Below are 17,551 nucleotides of genomic sequence, written 5' to 3' on the forward strand. Positions count from 1 at the left end.
CCTGGTTGTTAAAAATTCCCACCAGGGTCCAACTTTTAGTACTTTCTCCCTCTCCCTACCCCTTTCCAAGGCAAGGTGGCTGGCTAACGGAGACAGAGACTTCTTGGTGGTGGTTCTCCCCAAAGTCAATTTGCCCATCCATTACTATGATGGTTTTCCAAGCACAAAACAAATAAAAGCAAAACAAATAAAAGAAGTGTTTGAAAGAGTAGGGTGCTTGTTAATGCTGCTCTTTCTGAGTTTTTTTGCTTTTTGCTGCTGTTATTGAAGCTGACCTACGTTTTCAAGGTTAGATCGTTCTTAAAAGTCTGCTTTTTATATGCTGCTCTGACCTACTCCTTTGTGGAGCGGGAAAGAGGGGAATAACTTTTTAACAGCAAAAACACAAGGGCAAGATTGCTCTGGAGCTGGCAGCTGACAGCTAATACAACATTTCTATCTTTCAGAGAACAAAAAGGCATAGAAAAAGAGGAATGAGGGTGGCCAGGCAGGGTTGCTAAAGAGAAACACCATCACTGACTGTGGGTTGATTAACTAACCTTTCCAGAAAAGTTTCATCACAACTAGTTAAATTTTAGCTAATCCCATTAAATTTCAAATTCTCAGTTCAGATGCTTTCCTTATTAGGCTAGCTAGCTCTGGCTATTGTTTTGTGTTTTAAAGAAATGATGACCCTTTTATACAAAGGAATGATTCATTCATTAACAACTTCACTGAAGACAAAAGGTTTACATTTAAGGAAGAGACAGGATTGTGTTGCCTGTCTCTGGCTGCATGGCAAAGGTCTGCCCATCTGTCTCTTCGTGTCTACATCAGCCTAGTCTGAAAAGGAAGAACAGAACAGCTGGTTTTTCATTTTCCCTGGCCTCTCTCTTTACTATCTCTTGTATGCACCCATTCTTGGATTTAGCTATTTTTAATAGTTCCAAGAGAGACTACTGAATTAGGAACCAGTGCTCCTTTAGCGCTCAGCCCAATTGAAAAGAAATGTATTACTGGTCAGGCCCAGCGGGGGGAGAACATTATAACAGAGGGATGCATTTTGGAACCTATAAAATATGCACAGAATCAAGGGGTGTGTTTTTTTTTTAGCACAGTCTCCACTCTGCACTCTTTCCCCTGGGGCTTTGAAGGGCTATCTTCTATTTAGAGACAAGTCTCACTGTATTCAGCGGATATTGCTTCCAAGTAAGTAGACCAAAGCTTGCAGCCTTACTTGCACATAATTCCACGAAGTAATGCTTCGTTTGTCCTTCAGGTTTCATAACTGGACTGAAACGCATCCTTGTGCATTGCAATTGCAGAATGTAATCTAGAATCTGGAGGTCTTCATTTTAGGAATCTAGATTCACTTGCACACACAACTTTGACCTTGATTCAGTAAACACTTTGATGGACCCAACTCTCTGTTTTTACTGTTCTGCTATCTTTCAGAAAGGGGACGCGGGCGCTGTGGGTTAAACCACAGAGCCTAGGACTTGGTGATCAGAAGGTTGGTGGTTCGAATCCCCGCAACTGGGTGAGCTCCCGTTCCTCGGTCCCAGCTCCTGCCAACCTAGCAGTTAGAAAGCACATCAAAGTGCAAGTAGATAAATAGGTACCGCTCGGGCGAAAAGGTAAACGGTGTTTCCGTGCGCTGCTCTGGTTCTCCAGAAGCGGCTTAGTCATGCTGGCCACATGACCTGGAAGCTGTCTGTGGACAAACACCAGCTCCCATGGCCTATAGAGCGAGATGAGCGCCGCAACCCCAGAGTCGGTCATGACTGGACCTAATGATCAGGGGTCCCTTTACCTTTATCTTTCAGAACAGGTGTTATATGGTCTTGGTGGCCACTCCCAAAAGCATTGAAGGAGACTGTGAAGCAAGACCAGTGAGGGGTGAAGCTTGGAGAGCAGCAATTGAGCCCGTGGACTTGAGGTTTCCCATCCCTGCTGTACAACATTGTACACTGGGCTTCTGCAGGTGAGTCGTGACTACCCCCCTGTGTCACAGCCTGATCTAAGACAGAACAGCAGTGCAATAAGTAAAGATGGGGGTCCACAAATGCACTCTTAGGCTAAAGGTGGATTCTGGTTTTCAAAGACCACAGCATAAAAAAGATGTAAGTCTGTAATTATGGACATGCAATAGCCAGTCACAGATCCCTTAACAGGTGGAAATGCTTATCTCCACTTGACGATTTATGGTCTTTGCTACAATGGCCAGGATACCTGCAGCCATCAAACTGGTAGCACACCTTCTATAAGTCAGTCCTCCGTCTAGGCACGTCGCAGTGCAGTTTCTAGACACACTTTCCCCCCTCGGAGCCACTTTTCATACGATGAGAACATCGCTTTAAGTTTTATCAGGATATATGAGGTTGATTTATATGTTAATAAAATAAGATGTGCATTGATATTCTGTACACTGATCTCTGATCTCAGTGCTGCCTCTGCCAACTCCTTACCCAAATGAAGATGACAGAACTAATGTATAATAACCTAAAGCTACTTAACTTAGCCGTTATAATTGAATTGCATTCCAGTAAGGATTATATACTTCCACTTTGTCACCACAGTGTAATACCCTGCCTGTCTTAAATAAAATTACAGGCAGCTTTAAAACTGTCAAGGCATCAAACACAGGACAGTAACCTTGTTTAGATGTCATGGTCAAACTATCAGGATCATGTCTCATGCCCTACATGCTCCATCGTTACCTTTCCTCTTCTCCTCATGCACTCTGATTTCCACCCCCACCCCACAATTCCATGGTAATCTAGTTTACCACAATGTCTGAATCAAGCAAACTATTGCTGCCACAAACCATAGTTTGCCTCCAAACCACAACTGAAAACCCATTCCAAACCATGGTTTCTATTTTCGATTAAGAGGGGAGCTACAGTTAGTGGTAATGGCCTTTTGCCTGATTTGGACTTCACAGCAAACTACATTTATTGTGAACCGGGAAGAGCAGGAGACAATTGGAGAGGCCCTAGACCTCAATGTTCAAAGCATGGCTTACTCATGAACTTTCCTCCCTCCCATTTCTTTTTTGCTGTGTTATATCTTTTTAGATCGTGAACCTGAGGGCAGGGACCATCTCAGCACTGATTTGTGTAAGCCACACAGAGAGTGGCTTACATAAATAAATGGCATACATACATAAATGAATGACATCTGAACCAAGGTGATGTCTGGCAAGAAATGAAGTAGAAAATCCAACGAACTATTTCAAATCTCCGGCGTTTCTAAAATTTATAATGAAGGTGGAAGATCTCCATATTTTAGATCCTTTACTCAGTTTAAGAGTACAGTGGTACCTTGGTTCTCGAACGGCTTAGTTGCCGAACAAATCGGCTCCCGAACGCCGTTAACCCAGAACTCAGTGTTCCGGTTTGCGAACATTTTTCGGAAGCCAAACATCCAACAGGGCTTTTGCTTGAGTGCAGGAAGCTCCTGCAGCCAATCGGAAGCCGCACCTTGGTTTTCAAACGGTTTTGGGAGTCGAACAGACTCCCGGAATGGATTAAGTTCAAGAGCCAAGGTACCACTGTTAACATTCTTTTTGTGCAGAGCTTCAGAGCAAGGATAAACCCAGCCATGACTTGTAGTATTAAAGCCAACTGGCCCGCGACCATTCACCCCCAACACTGCACGCAATTTTTGGCCTGAATACATGGAGAGGTGAGTGAAATTGCTCTGCGTTCAAGTATTTCTGAGAAAGGATTTTCAGGAGCATCGTTCCTCAAAGAGCTGATCTACATAGCTGGTTCTATCCTGCAGCTCTGCATTTAACTGCAACTGCCACATCTGCAGGGTAAAGGCGGTTGCCCTCATATCCTGCTTGCGAGCTCACCAGAAGCATCTAATTGGCCACTGCCGGAAACAGGATGCTATGCTTGATCTAGCAAGGCTCTTCTTTGGGTTATCTGCTCTTATGTAAAACATGCATCTGGAATGGCATGGGAGGGAAAGCAGCTTAGCAGGAATTGTGAATGGGAAATCAGTTGGCTGGGAAAGAATTAAGCACCTTCTCCTTTTATTGCTCAAAATCACACTTTTCTCTGCACACTTTTCTCCTTTCTCAGAGGAAATGGGGGGGGGGGGGACTGTGGGGGCCTGTTCCTTTATTTGATCCCAGTATTAAACTCGGGATTTCAAATATGAGTTACTCACCAGCAATGTTGAAGAATCTTAAGCATGTAAAACTTTACAGGAAAGATTAAGTGAAAATTCGGAGAGAACTAGAGATTACCATGGTTTTAAAAAATGAAACCAATTGCTGAGCCCTTCAGAGTGTGGGGTGAATGAGAGCATTGTCTTCGCAAGAATTCCAAGAAGCAGTTAGTGAAAACAGCTTCTGGGACATGACGAGTGGACAATTTCTGTCACAATCTAAAGCCTAAAGTAGACTGGTGCTGCTCCGAATTATTTTTGAGGCCCAGCCTTTGCCCAAAGAGCAGCCATTTCATCGCCGACCTTCTGCTGCTGCTGTTTGGCAGGGTGGAGGGGGAAGAGAGCGAAAGTGCGCATGATGCTTAGGCAACAAATGAACCAATGCTCCCTGCCGCAATGGCCATTTCACGACATGCCAAAGTGGTGGCAAGACTTTGGCTCCTACCCAGTGCTGAGCGAGCACATTTCTTCATTATTTTCCGCCGGTCAGAGTGGAACACTCACAAGATGACTCACCAAAACCAAATATACCAAAAGGGGAAGGACTATAGGTCAGTGATAGGGCAGATGGTTCATGTAGAAGCCCCCACCCCCACCCCAGTTTAATCCTCAGCATCTCCAGGTAGGCGCAGGGAATGTCTCCAGCCTCAACACTTGCTCCCTGAGCTAGATGGAGCCAATGGTCTGATTCAGTGTAAAGCAGTTTTCTATACTTTGAGGCCGAATAATCCAAAACTCCAGCTGCGGAGCAGTGAGGAAGATCAACTGCTGCACCCAAAGCTCCACCAGCTCATGCTGGCCAGGGTGGAAAATTGGAGGGAGGGTTGATGTTGTTGTGCAATTTATTTATCTATTTTTGCTGCACCAGCTCCAGGCCTGATGATTGGGCCTCTCAGTGGATCCATGGGGCTTTGGATGCAATATCAGTATGAAGAAGCATGGCGTCAAGTTTCTGAATCATGATCAGTGCATATTTGGTAAAGTCTTGCTAATCTATACAGACTTCCACCAAGCTCCTCTTTACTCTTGCAGGAGGCCTTGTGTCTCATTTTCCCCTCTATGTGTTTTATTTATTGTGAAGATCCAATTGCCTGGCAAAAAAACAGATGGGGTTGGTTCTCAGATTGAAAGCTCATGCCAAATACAGAAGCCAGCTGTCACTTGAATTAAACCCCCACGGTAGAACTGGACTCTGACATCTTGACGCAACTCTTTTTTTAAACAAATAAATAATGTCATTTTTCAAAAGCCACAAATGAGCTCTGAGGATTGCTACACCCGCTCATCCTGATAGGTGAAACAAATGCCTCTACCTTTATCAAGTCTCTCTTACTCAATGAGGTTGTGGTGTATAGAGATGAAATTAGGAAGAGCGATTGATCCTTTCCAAAAATAAAAATAAAATGGGGGGGAAAGCTAGGGTGTGAATGGAAGACTGTACAGGTCAAGCACAGCTGGGAACCTGAAATACAATCTTCTTCGAATTAAAGCTCTCAAGGTCACAAAATCAAATTAATCCCGAAACACCAATCCTATTCTCTTGTTAGCACTGCTAAAAGATTCTCAGATTCCGCCTGAGTCTGTGACTATAGATGGCTCCTTGCATTATTTTATTTTGCTTGTAAGTCACCTTGGGTACCATAGATGGAAAAATGGAGTTTAAATCTTTTAAGTAAGTGAACAAAATAAAGTGGATTAGAATCACTACACATTTAATTAAGGTATGCTCAAGTTCACTTAAACTCAAAATAGTTACAACCCAGTAGCATGCTTTACAGCACAATTCTGTGCACGTGTACTTGGAAGTAAGACCTACTGGTTTTAATGGAACTTGAGTCCAAGTAAGTCTGTTTAGGATTGCAGCCATATGCCACACTTTATTTTCCACAAGCAAGATGGATGAACTGCAGCAAACACTGTTTTATTTTCATCTGATACATGCTTATGAAAGGATTTTCACAAATACCTGTATTCATTACTACTTTATTCAGGATACATGGATCAGAATTATCCTCCCAGTTGTGCACATTGGTTATATTTGTCACACCACCCATGCTTCCTATCTTAAAAAAAATCTATACATAGTCGCAGAAACATCTGAGTCGTAGAAAAAGTAAGGTGATAAATACAAACAAAAATAAAAAACAATTTGTAACACAAAGTAAAAGATATGGCTGAATATGTAGTTGCTATTCCAAGATACTATAAAGTCCATTTTTCAAAAAGCTTACAGGCAATGACCATTTTAGGCACATCCAATATGTGTGCAACTGCACACATGCGCATTACACCGAACCCAGAAGTGACCTGAAAATGTCACAAAAAGTAGAGTTTGTAGAGTTTGGATTTGATATCCCGCCTTTCACTCCCTTTAAGGAGTCTCAAAGCGGCTAACATTCTCCTTTCCCTTCCTCCCCCACAACAAACACTCTGTGAGGTGAGTGGGGCTGAGAGACTTCAAAGAAGTGTGACTAGCCCAGGGTCACCCAGCAGCTGCATGTGGAGGAGCGGAGACTTGAACCCGGTTCACCAGATTACGAGTCCACCGCTCTTAACCACTACACCACAGAACAGGCGGTTTGCAGGTTTTTTCAATGGGTGTTTCAATTCTACTGCACCAGTGCACAGTGCCTCAGAACACAAATCGACCGCTACCTGTATTTGGTGTTTAGTAGCCGGTCTTTTATACAACACCACACTTTTTATACACACTTTAAAAGATTCATGTATGCGTTAAGACTACTCAACCTGTGTGAAGATAAAACTAATCTATGAGCAGTGCATTACGAGGGAAACTAATTGTTTTTAAAGAAATCTCATGACCTCCCCTAACGGGCCAATACTTCAGAGCTGTGAGACTCACTTAAGTGTTTATGAGTAGAAGTTAAAATATACAGAAGCACAAGAAACAAAATTATCTTTTGGTATGCCCAAGCACATGACACAACTGCACCATGGATACACAGCAACCTACTGAACATCTGTACATGTTTTAAGGACATAAGAAAAATGTGCTGGATCAGGCCAAAGGCCTTTCTAGTCCAGTATTCTGTTCTCACAGTGGCCTACGGAAAGCCTGCATTTAGGGCCCGACTTAAGTGCAATATTTGTGATTCCCAACAACTGGAATTCATTTTCTTAGAAACAAAGTCTACTTGTGTGGCGCAGTCACATCACACAAGGCCACAAATGTGCAGTTTCAACTTTCGCCCTGGCCATATTATTGTGCCTCCATGACTGCCTTCCCCTCCCCCACCGAGTCACCTATGACTAATTTCCAGCTGCCTCACAGGTCTTATTTTTCAGCTACAAAAGATAATTGGGGAGATGGGCGTGATGGCTGTTTTTTTTGAAGAGCAAAGAGATATTTGATACACATTCTACTCTCTCCTGCCCGCTCTCCAGATTTTGCAGGTGCAAGAACGACTTCCGCTCTTTTGCATATCTGGAAAAACACAAGCGCCGTGAAGTACTAACGCACAAATCTCGCCCACAATTAGAAATGTATGCTAAAGCCAAATCTGACCATGGGAGAGATCTGTGCATCACCAGAGCACGTACTGAATTTTCTTCAGTTACACAGAGGGAGGAAATGATTCCTGACCAAAAAAACAACCACCGCCATACAAATTAACCCAAATAATGCCCCCTATATTGTTCTTCAGGCCACAGAGTTGTTGGCGGGCTCAGACCTAGCTAGCTGTTTTTAACAGGAAACAAAGAAACCACCAGTTTATCTACCGGTAATTCAGCATATGCACATAGGAACTCTTTTAAGGCAGGGTGTGCAAGCAATCCGTTTGCAAACAATTCATTGCTCTTATAAATCAACTGAAGTCCCCATATGTCAACTAGTGCTTTACACACATAGCACTTAAATCGCTGCACACCAAACATTGCTTCCCATACACACTAACACACACACACTTTCTTAACATCCCCACTCCAAACTTTCTGTGGGACTTGCATGGGATTTGCAAACAAGAAGTCACAAGGAAACAAATGGAGGTGACAGAGCAGCTGAACTAGACAGATTGCACCTTAAACTTGTGTTTACATTTGGTACTTTTTTTAGATTAACAAACATTTCCACTCATTCCAGCAAGGGCCTTGTGGAGAACACTGCAGTGTGTCACAGAGTTAATCCTGATTCTCTTGAAGGAGAAAAGGATAATGTCGCTAACATTTGGTGTGTCTATGAGGAGAAGAGACTGGATGTTAAGATTTGGATGGGGGAAACACATTGTTGTGAATACAAGCCCTTAAGTTCTTTCAACCTTGAGTAAATCACTATCTCCTTGCCTTCCTTACTTCACAGGGCGGCTGTGAGGACACGTTGTAACCTGCTTGGTGCCCCTTGACAGCAATAAGAATGCTGACTAGAGATTTTGATTTCAAACCATCAACCAAATGTTCGTCTTCGGGCCAGTGGTTTGTGTTGGTTGCCAGTTCGTTTCTGGGCACAATTTAAGGTGCTCACATTAGTGTTTAAATGACTCTCACCCCAAATGCACTATCAGATGTCAAGGAAATACAGTGGTGCCTCGCAAGACGAAATTAATCCGTTCCGCGAGAGTCTTCGTCTAGCGGTTTTTTCGTCTTGCGAAGCAACCCTATTAGCGGCTTAACGGATTAGCGCTATTAGCGGTTTAGCGGCTATTAAAGGCTTAAAGGCTTAGGGGATTAGCTGCTAAAAGGCTATTAAAGGCTATTAAAGGCTTAGCAGATTAGATAAAGGGGGGGGAAAGCGGAAAAAAAATCTCTAGACTCGCAAGACATTTTCGTCTTGCGAAGCAAGCCCATAGGGAAATTCGTCCTGCGAAGCAACTCAAAAACGGAAAACCCTTTCGTCTAGCGGGTTTTCCGTCTTGCGAGGCATTCGTCTTGCGGGGCACCACTGTAAACAACTATCTGACTTTTAGAAGACATCTGAAGGCAACCCTGTATCAGGAAATTTTTTCATGTCTAATGCACCAGGAAACAATAATATTTGGGAGACACTAGCCAATATATATTTCTGACTACCAAGATTGCCCAAGATTCTTATCAACTGGCAAACAGTTTCTGATATTTTGTTTTGAATTAGTAATATTAATACTTAATATCTGTATAGCATTGCCACACTTAGCAAGGACAAGTATAACTTTCAGGCCCAGTGTGGTGTCACGGTTAGAGTGACCCCATTCGCACAATACATTTGAAGCAGTATGATACCACTTTAAACGGTCATGGCTTCCCCCAAAGAATTCTGGGAGTGGTAGTTTGTTACAGATGTTAAGAGTTGTGAGGAAACCTCTATTCCCCCCACAGAACTCCCTGTGAATAGAACCCGATTGTTAAACCACTCCGGAATTGCTGCTGTGTGTGTGGAATAGTGGTCTCCTAACAATTGTCATCACTCTTAACAACAACTCCCATAATGTTTTTGGGCACTGGCGGAGGAACAGGGTTGCGGGGGGAGCGCACCGCCCCCGGCGGCACGATCCCAGTGGGGTCCCATTGCAGCTGTCCTCCCTGCGCAGGGTGCCACGCCACCGGGATGTGCGCCATGCCCCTGTGGGCAGTGCGCCACGCCACTGGGACGTGTGCCAGCCATGACCTCGCCTGCTCTTCACCCCCCCCCAAAAGCTTAAAGCTCCACCACTGCTTTTGGGGAAGCCAAGACTGTTAAAGGTAAAGGTAAAGGGACCCTTGACCATTAGGTCCAGTCGTGGCCGACTCTGGGGTTGCGGCGCTCATCTCACTTTATTGGCTGAGGGAGCCGGTGTACAGCTTCCGGGTCATGTGGCCAGCATGACTAAGCCGCTTCTGGCAAACCAGAGCAGCGCACGGAAACGCCATTTACCTTCCCGCCGGAGCGGTACCTATTTATCTACTTGCACTTTGACGTGCTTTCGAACTGCTAGGTTGGCAGGAGCAAGGACCGAGCAATGGGAGCTCACCCCATCTTATACTGCTTCAAATGTATTGTGTGCATGTGACTGGTGCCACATTAGGACCGAGAAAGCCTAGGTTCAAGCCCGCACTCATCCACAAAGCTCGCCAGATCAACCTGGGTCAATCTACCTCTCAGGGTGGTTGCGATAATAAAATATGGGTGGCTCATTGGGAAGAATCATGGCTATACAAGGCCTTGGGTTTCTTGTAGGAAAGGTGAGATAAAGATGTAAAGTAAGAAACAAAAGCAAATGTGGCTTCCCAGCTCCCTATCAACACAAGAGACGAGCATATATATTTTTTTCTAAGTCCATGTAGACCTCACCTCAACTCACCTGATGCACATCCTGGGTTGAACTCGCTATTCCAAAGAAAGTTTCACATGTCTTTAATATGGAAACGTTCCATTATTGAGTGAGCTACAGTTGGATAGAGGGATAATTTGGCATGCATTTAAGAACATATTTATCACAGCCCCCATTTTTGCATTTCATTTCCCTTCCTTCTAATGTTTAGCCTTCCACAACTATGGGTGTATAAATATCCCTGCCAGCTTAAGATAGCACTTCTTCTATTTGAGGAAGTGAAAACATTCCTCTTCAACCAGGCCTTGGGCTGATTAACACTCGATGTCCTTTTAAATGTGTTGGTGGGAGGCAGGGATTATGGGCTTGGTTTGTTCTTGTTTCTATTACGCATTTTGTATTTTTATGCCGTGAACCTGCCCCGAGATCTTCGGATGAAGGGCAGTATACAAATTTAATTAGATATTTTTTCTGCGGTTGTCAGAACTATATGAATCTTGAAACCAGCTTGCATTAGGCAAATTAATGGAGGAGAAAAGACTACAAGCTGCAATGGCTACTACTCTTCACTGTCAGAGCCAGTGTGCCTCTGAATACCAGTTGCTGTTCAAGTTTTTTTGTTTGTTTAATAAAGTTTATATACCAGTTGATTGTAAAAATAAAATAAAATCCTCAAGACAGTTAAAGTTGGAAGAGAACTCTCATGCTCTAGGGCTGGGCAATATATTGATATATTGTCCAAAACTAGTTTGAAGTCCCTATCGTGATAGCGGTTTCATAACTTTTGACCTGGCAATATATTGCAAATCGTGATATGTGTGTGTGTATACTATGCAACCGGAGAAGGAACTGGCAAACCACTCCAGTATTTTGCGAAGAAAACTCCATGGACATAAAAAAGGAGAAGCTTTGAGAAGAAGTGAGAGTTTCCAAGGCATGCTCTGGTTCATGGGGTCACAGAGTCGGACACAACAAAGACAACTAAACAACAAAATACTATGCAAAAATCACAAAGTGGGGAAAACCATGAAGCCAACCAGTGCCTCTACATTGCTCCATCCTTATTTCACACATCGCGATATATCATTATATAGCGATGTTTAGCTGGTGATATATCATGACGTTGAAAAGCAGATTGCCCAGCCCTATTGTGCTCATGTCTTGCTTGTAGGCTTCCCATAGGAATGGCCTCAGCCCAGTATACCTGAAGAAACGTCCACACCCCCATCGTTCAGCCAGGACACTAAGATCTAGCGCCAAGGGCCTTCTGGCGGTTCCTTCACTGAGAGAAGTGAGGTTATGGGGAACCAGACAGAGGCCTTCTCGGTAGTGGTGCCTGCCCTGTGGAATGCCCTCCTATCAGATGTCAAGGAAACAAACAACTATCTGACTTTTAGAAGACATCTGAAAGTAGTGCTGTTTAGGGAAGTTTTGAATGTTTGATGTTTTTTCACGTTTTTCAAATTTTGTTGGGAGCCGCCCAGGGTGGCTGGGAAAACCCAGCCAGAAGGACAGGGTATGTATGTATGTATGTATGTATGTATAAATATATATATATATATATTTAAAATTATTATTATTATTGCTATTGCTATTACTATTATTCCTATATAGGCATCTGGTTGGCTACCATGAGGATAGGATGCTGGACTAGTCACCTTTGGTTTGATCCAGGACGGCTCTTATGTTCTTAAAGTCTCCAAGAGCCCCTGTAAATATATCTGATGTCCTTTGCCTGAGATCCATTGGCTTTCATTTTATAAACAGTAATACAGCCTTACGCCCCAGTCCTAAACATTTATTTAACTGGATATGACTTCCACATAGGTGTGTTAAGGGCTCCAATCTTATATTAAACGTGTGTGTTTCTACACTCATAACTGGAGCCAAGCTTTTGTGAAGAACGCTTTTGATGCTATGTCTATTTCTACCCCTCAAAAAGTGAGAGAGCTCAACAAACAATGCACAGTCAAAAGGCAAGTTGATAAATGCTGGGTCGACGCCAGCAATGGCATAAGGCAGCCATGCCCAAAGGAAGCACATGTTCGTACTTGTGGCAGCTCACCCGAGCCTTGAGGGCAAAGAAAAGGGAGTTCTCTTCCGTTCTGCTCCTCCAGAACGAAAAGAAGCTAATGTTTAATAGGAGGTGCAGTTTAAATATTGTTAAGTCCATTGCAAACACAGTTTTTCTTCACTTTAGGCTCCCCATTCCAATATATGCATTACTTTATTTCACATAAAATATTCAAGAGTTGAATGAGAGTTGTTTCATCTCAGTTCCTGGAACGAAACAAAGTTTTGCTGAAATGAAGTTCTCTAGCACAGTGCATAAGCCCTGTTGCATTTGATGGGACTTATTCCCAAGAATAAGGGAATAATAGAATAGGGACGCGGGTGGTGCTGTGGGTTAAACCACAGAGCCTAGGGCTTGCTGATCAGAAGGTCAGCAGTTCAAATCCCTGCAACGGGGTGAGCTCCTGTTGTTTGGTCCCAGCTCCTGCCAACCTAGCAGTTCAAAAGCACGTCAAAGTGCAAGTAGATAAATAGGTACCGCTCCGGCGGGAAGGTAAACGGCGTTTCCGTGCACTGCTCTGGTTCGCCAGAAGTGGCTTAGTCATGCTGGCCACATGACCTGGAAGCTGTCTGAGGACAAACACCGGCTCCCTCGGCCTATAGAGTGAGATGAGCGCACAACCCCAGAGTCGGTCACGACTGGACCTAATGGTCAGGGGTCCTTTTACCTTTACCTTATTCCCAAGAAATGTGAGTATAGGACTACAGACTAAGAGAATGAAGTTGAAATCCTATGCTCACTTACCTGGGAATAAACCCCGATGTGCTCAAAGGGACTTACTTCTGGGTAGACATGCACAGGATTGCACTGCTGAGAATATGAAATTTGTGGGTTGAATTTTAGCTGTGCCATGAGCTCAGCAAGCGGCCGTAAGCAACACTCTCAGCCTTAACTGTACATCTACAATTAGGATAATGCTGGGTGATCATGCAAGGTTGGTGTAAGGAATACAAGATAACGTATGTAAAAACACGCCATTCTAAAGTGCTAAATCAGGCTTCCTCAACCTTGGCCCTCCAGATGTTTGGAGACGTCCCTGACCACTGGTCCTGCTTGCTAGGGATCATGGGAGTTGTAGGCCAAAAACATCTGGAGGACCGAAGTTGAGGAAGCCTGTGCTAAATGTATAAAAATGCTGCACTTGTGAAAACCTAGGACTATATGTAAATTATTGAATGAGATGATCTTTGGGGTTTGCAGACTACCCTGCTCTGAAGCCCTGACAATCAGCTAAGTTATAGCCCCCCCTCAAATGCCAAGCACAGCTCTCTGCAAGCACTGACCAGCTGACAACCAGAATTTTACAATCAGCAGGGCTCTGCAAACCCCATTTTGGCCCAGCAGTATCTTCACCAGCCCCACACCGGTCATCATATAGAATCACAGAAACCAAGGGCCATCTAGTACAACCCCCTTCAATTCATGTATCAAGTAAAAGACAAGTGGACATGGCTTCGCAAAACCAACTCACAGGCCAAATATTTGGCCCACAGACCAAAGGTTTCCCACCAGTTATTAACATGTTCAGGTTAAGAGGTGTTATATACAGCAATTCTGATCTCACCAATTATCTATAGATGAGCAAGCCACACAACACAGTTGCATTGATCTTAAAGGTGGCATCACTTCACCTGTTTCCCATGCTCTTTTATCAGGTTCTTCCCCAGCGCAAAATTGGTTATTTAGTCTTGACCAAAAGTGTGCCCTTCAAAAAATATACCCAGATGGTCCCTGCGCACAGCTTTCTCTTATGCCAAATTTTCAAGCAATGATACAATTTAAACTACGAGCGTTTTCCGTTTTTCAACCTGCACCTAGAATCACAGAATTGTAGAGTTGGAAGGGACCACAAGGGTCATCTAGTCCAACCCGCTGCCATGCATGAACCTTTTGCGCCAAGTGGGGCTCAAACCCCAAACCCTGCGCTTAGGAGTCTCATGCTCTACCCCTTTACAGCTGATTCATCAGCAGCATACCCTCCAACATTTCTCCAATGAAAATAGGAGTATCCCATTCCATAATGATAATTTTACTATTTATACCCCACACTTCTTACTGGGTTGCCCCAGCCACTCTGGGCAGCTTCCAGCACCTATAAAAACACAACAAAGCATTAAACATTGAACAAACCTCCCTATGCAGGATTGCCTTCAGACAGCTTGAGGGTCGGATAACTCCATACCCCACAACATTTCTCCAGTGAAAATAGGGACATCCTAAGGAAAAGGGGCAGCTTCTCTAAATCAGGGACGTCCCTGGAAAATAGGGGCACTTGGTAATAACTGAGTACTTTCATTGCTTTTCAATAATATTTGTGGATTCCTCTGCCCCCCCCCCCCGCTACGCCCATGGGCACAGGAGAAGGGCAGGAAAGGGGGAGGAAATGAAGTGACAGGCAACAACTCCAAATGTGAACAAATCCTTACCTAGTTTGGAATGAGGCATCGATTATTTTTTATTTTTGGACTGCTCTTTTGTGCAAGCATGGTAGATCACAGGTGTTATGTGTACATGTAAACACATACCCATGAATCTCAGGTTTCCTGGCTTGGAGCAACACACACACACACACACACACACACACAGAGCTGCTGTTTTGTGCAAATCTGGTAGTGAGAAACTTGTATTTTTTTAATTAAAAAAAACCACACACTAAAGGTGTGTACTCACAGGTATACAGATACCAGTGTGCATAACCATAATGACATCCGGCAAGGCCAGCCCACCTAGGAAGTGGTGTGAAGTAACTGCCTTAGGCAGCAGAAGCCCCCGAGGAAGCACCCTCAAGGGTGCCTCCTGCCATGCCCACACCTCTGCCAGAGAAGTGGTGCCAGGATAGGTGCTCATATCCTGCGAGATCTTATCAAAGTCTTGCAAGATGTTGAAGAGAGCAAAATATCTCATGTGGGTGAGATCTTGCAAGCTCTTTCAGAGAATCGGCGCCTAGGCCAACACTGCAGTGCTAGTACAGCTGCATCGCCACTGGCAGGTGGTACAGTGGTGGTGAGTGCCCCACGGGTGGTGGTGGTGTGGTTTGGCAGAGCAGGGTGGCACTTCCACAGCCCAGGTGGGGCTTGCTAGCTAGGGGAGGAGGTGTGTGATTCATCAGCTGGAGTAGAATCAGAACAGGTGAGGGTCACATGCCTTGTCAAGCCCAGAAGGTATAGCAGGAAAGGCATCCTGGCCAGGCCTACATCCTCATGAGATTTGGGTGAGATCTTTCAGGGAATCAGCACCAATGCCAACACTGCTTCTCCACAAGGTGACACAGCTGGTGGCCTTGGTGGTGGTGGCTCCCATACCCTCCTACATTTATCCAATGAAAGTAGGGACGTCCCATTCCATAATGATAATTTTACTATTTATACCCCACACATCTTACTAGGTTGCCCCAGCCACTCTGGGCGGCTTCCAACATATATAAATACATAATAAAACATTTTTAAAACTTCCCTAAACAGGATTGCCTTTAGAGGGCTCAGTTCTGCAATGAAATTAGGGTCAGCGGCCCTAAGGAAAAGTGGGACATTCCAGGATCAAGTCAGAAGCAGCTTCTCTAAATCAGGGACGTCCTTGGAGAATATGGACACTTGGAGGGTCTGCTGCAGCAATCTGCAGATAATCATGTTTAGTCACATGAACTTAAGGCAATTTCTGAAGATTAAATCTCTGTGTTAACAGCGAAGAGAAGGCCAGACTGTGGTTGTGCTTGTTTTTCTGAACCAGGTGGCAACCCAATTTAAAAGCCTCTCCCTCATTTAAGCGGCTTGTTTACTACATCCGTCCGCAAGAAGAGTTAAGGAAAAGTTGGGGGCAAGCATATCTTGTGATTGTCATGAGAGACATGTATCTCAGCTGTGTGCTGGCATGACTGGGCAAAGCTTACACACCCACAAAATGCCAAAGGATTCTTTCCTCTTCTTCTTCAAAAAATGGCTCCGTTCAAATGCTGTTCAAACCGGGCATCCTGCCTTTTTCAACGTGCTTTCCTGAAGGGGAGCATATAAACACTTGCTTATTTTAGCACCGCCCTTCGGCGTTGCTGCTCAACCGACCTGAAAAGTTTGCATTCCCTGAGGGGGAAAGTCCTTTTGTTGCCCTACACCCCCGTCGGCATTCTTTGTTAGCAGGGATCAGGAATGCGCAAACACACTGGGGCAGGTTTTGTTTTGTTCCAAACCGAGCCTTTTCCGAGAATCTCGTTTGGCTTAATGGATCCCCAACTCTAGTTCTCCATCAGGTAGTGGATCCCGGAGCAACAACCCGGATCAGCCACTTTTTTTCCAAAACACCCAGTTCCCTTCCGACATTTTGATCCGTCCCATCCGTCCCTCGCGTTTTCTGCAGCAACTCTTGATTTCCCCACTATCATAACACAGCCCGCCATAACAGGTGGTTGGTGGGTCCTTCGATCCCCATTTTGGGTATTAGCCAAAAATAGCACACACACACCCATGCACAAAATAACTCCATGCAAATCCGCGATCGGGGGTCGGTTGGGGAGAGGGAGGCATTTGCCACACACACACACCGGCGGAAGTTGGTGTCCTTGGGAGCCTCACCCTGCCTGCTGGATCCACACCTCCATCCCCCTGGTGGAGAAATCGCAACGCGGGCACAGGCGGCGAACAAACTTCCGAATAAGCAGCGCCTCCGGCTCCGCTTCCCCAAAGCTGAGCGGATCGTGTGCAGCCCGGGTTCCATCCCCGACAGGACCCCAAGGAGTGGGGAAAGCACAGAATCGCGGCTGGCAGCGACGGATCCTTTGATCCAAGCGAGCGCGCCGCTTCGCATGGCAGCCTGTGCGCGCGCGAGTGGGGTTACTTCTGCCCGATCGCACCTGCGGGCCTTGCGCGCGCCGCGAGGGCGCAACACGTTTGCATCCTCCCCCCCCCCCCTCAAAAGAAGCAATCAAACAACTTAAATCGACTTCGGAATCTGGCGATCAGCGCTTCAGCCCAGCCAAGAGCTCTGCCCAAGACAGAGGATCCGCATTAAGGCTTCTCGGGAGCCAGAAACTGTTCTAGTCCAGTACGCGGCGCATCTAGGGCTAGGCAAGCCGAGGTACCCAATGGGG

At 45.0% G+C, this 17,551-nt stretch overlaps 1 protein-coding gene and 1 long non-coding RNA gene across 3 annotated transcripts in view; one reads left to right on the forward strand and one right to left on the reverse strand.

Moving 5' to 3' along the window:
- Positions 1–17,551, forward strand: part of LOC308458739 — a 395,423-nt gene that overhangs the window by 295,232 nt on the left and 82,640 nt on the right. The window contains exon 2 of the long non-coding RNA XR_013977635.1: positions 12,948–13,101. This is a non-coding gene — a long non-coding RNA (uncharacterized lncRNA). The remainder of the gene's footprint in view (positions 1–12,947; positions 13,102–17,551) is intronic.
- Positions 1–17,551, reverse strand: part of ITGA6 (integrin subunit alpha 6) — a 66,785-nt gene that overhangs the window by 48,645 nt on the left and 589 nt on the right. The window lies entirely within an intron of this gene.

This window comes from Podarcis pityusensis (genome assembly GCF_964106645.2).
Source record: "Podarcis pityusensis genome assembly, chromosome: 1".
NCBI lineage: Eukaryota > Metazoa > Chordata > Lepidosauria > Squamata > Lacertidae > Podarcis > Podarcis pityusensis.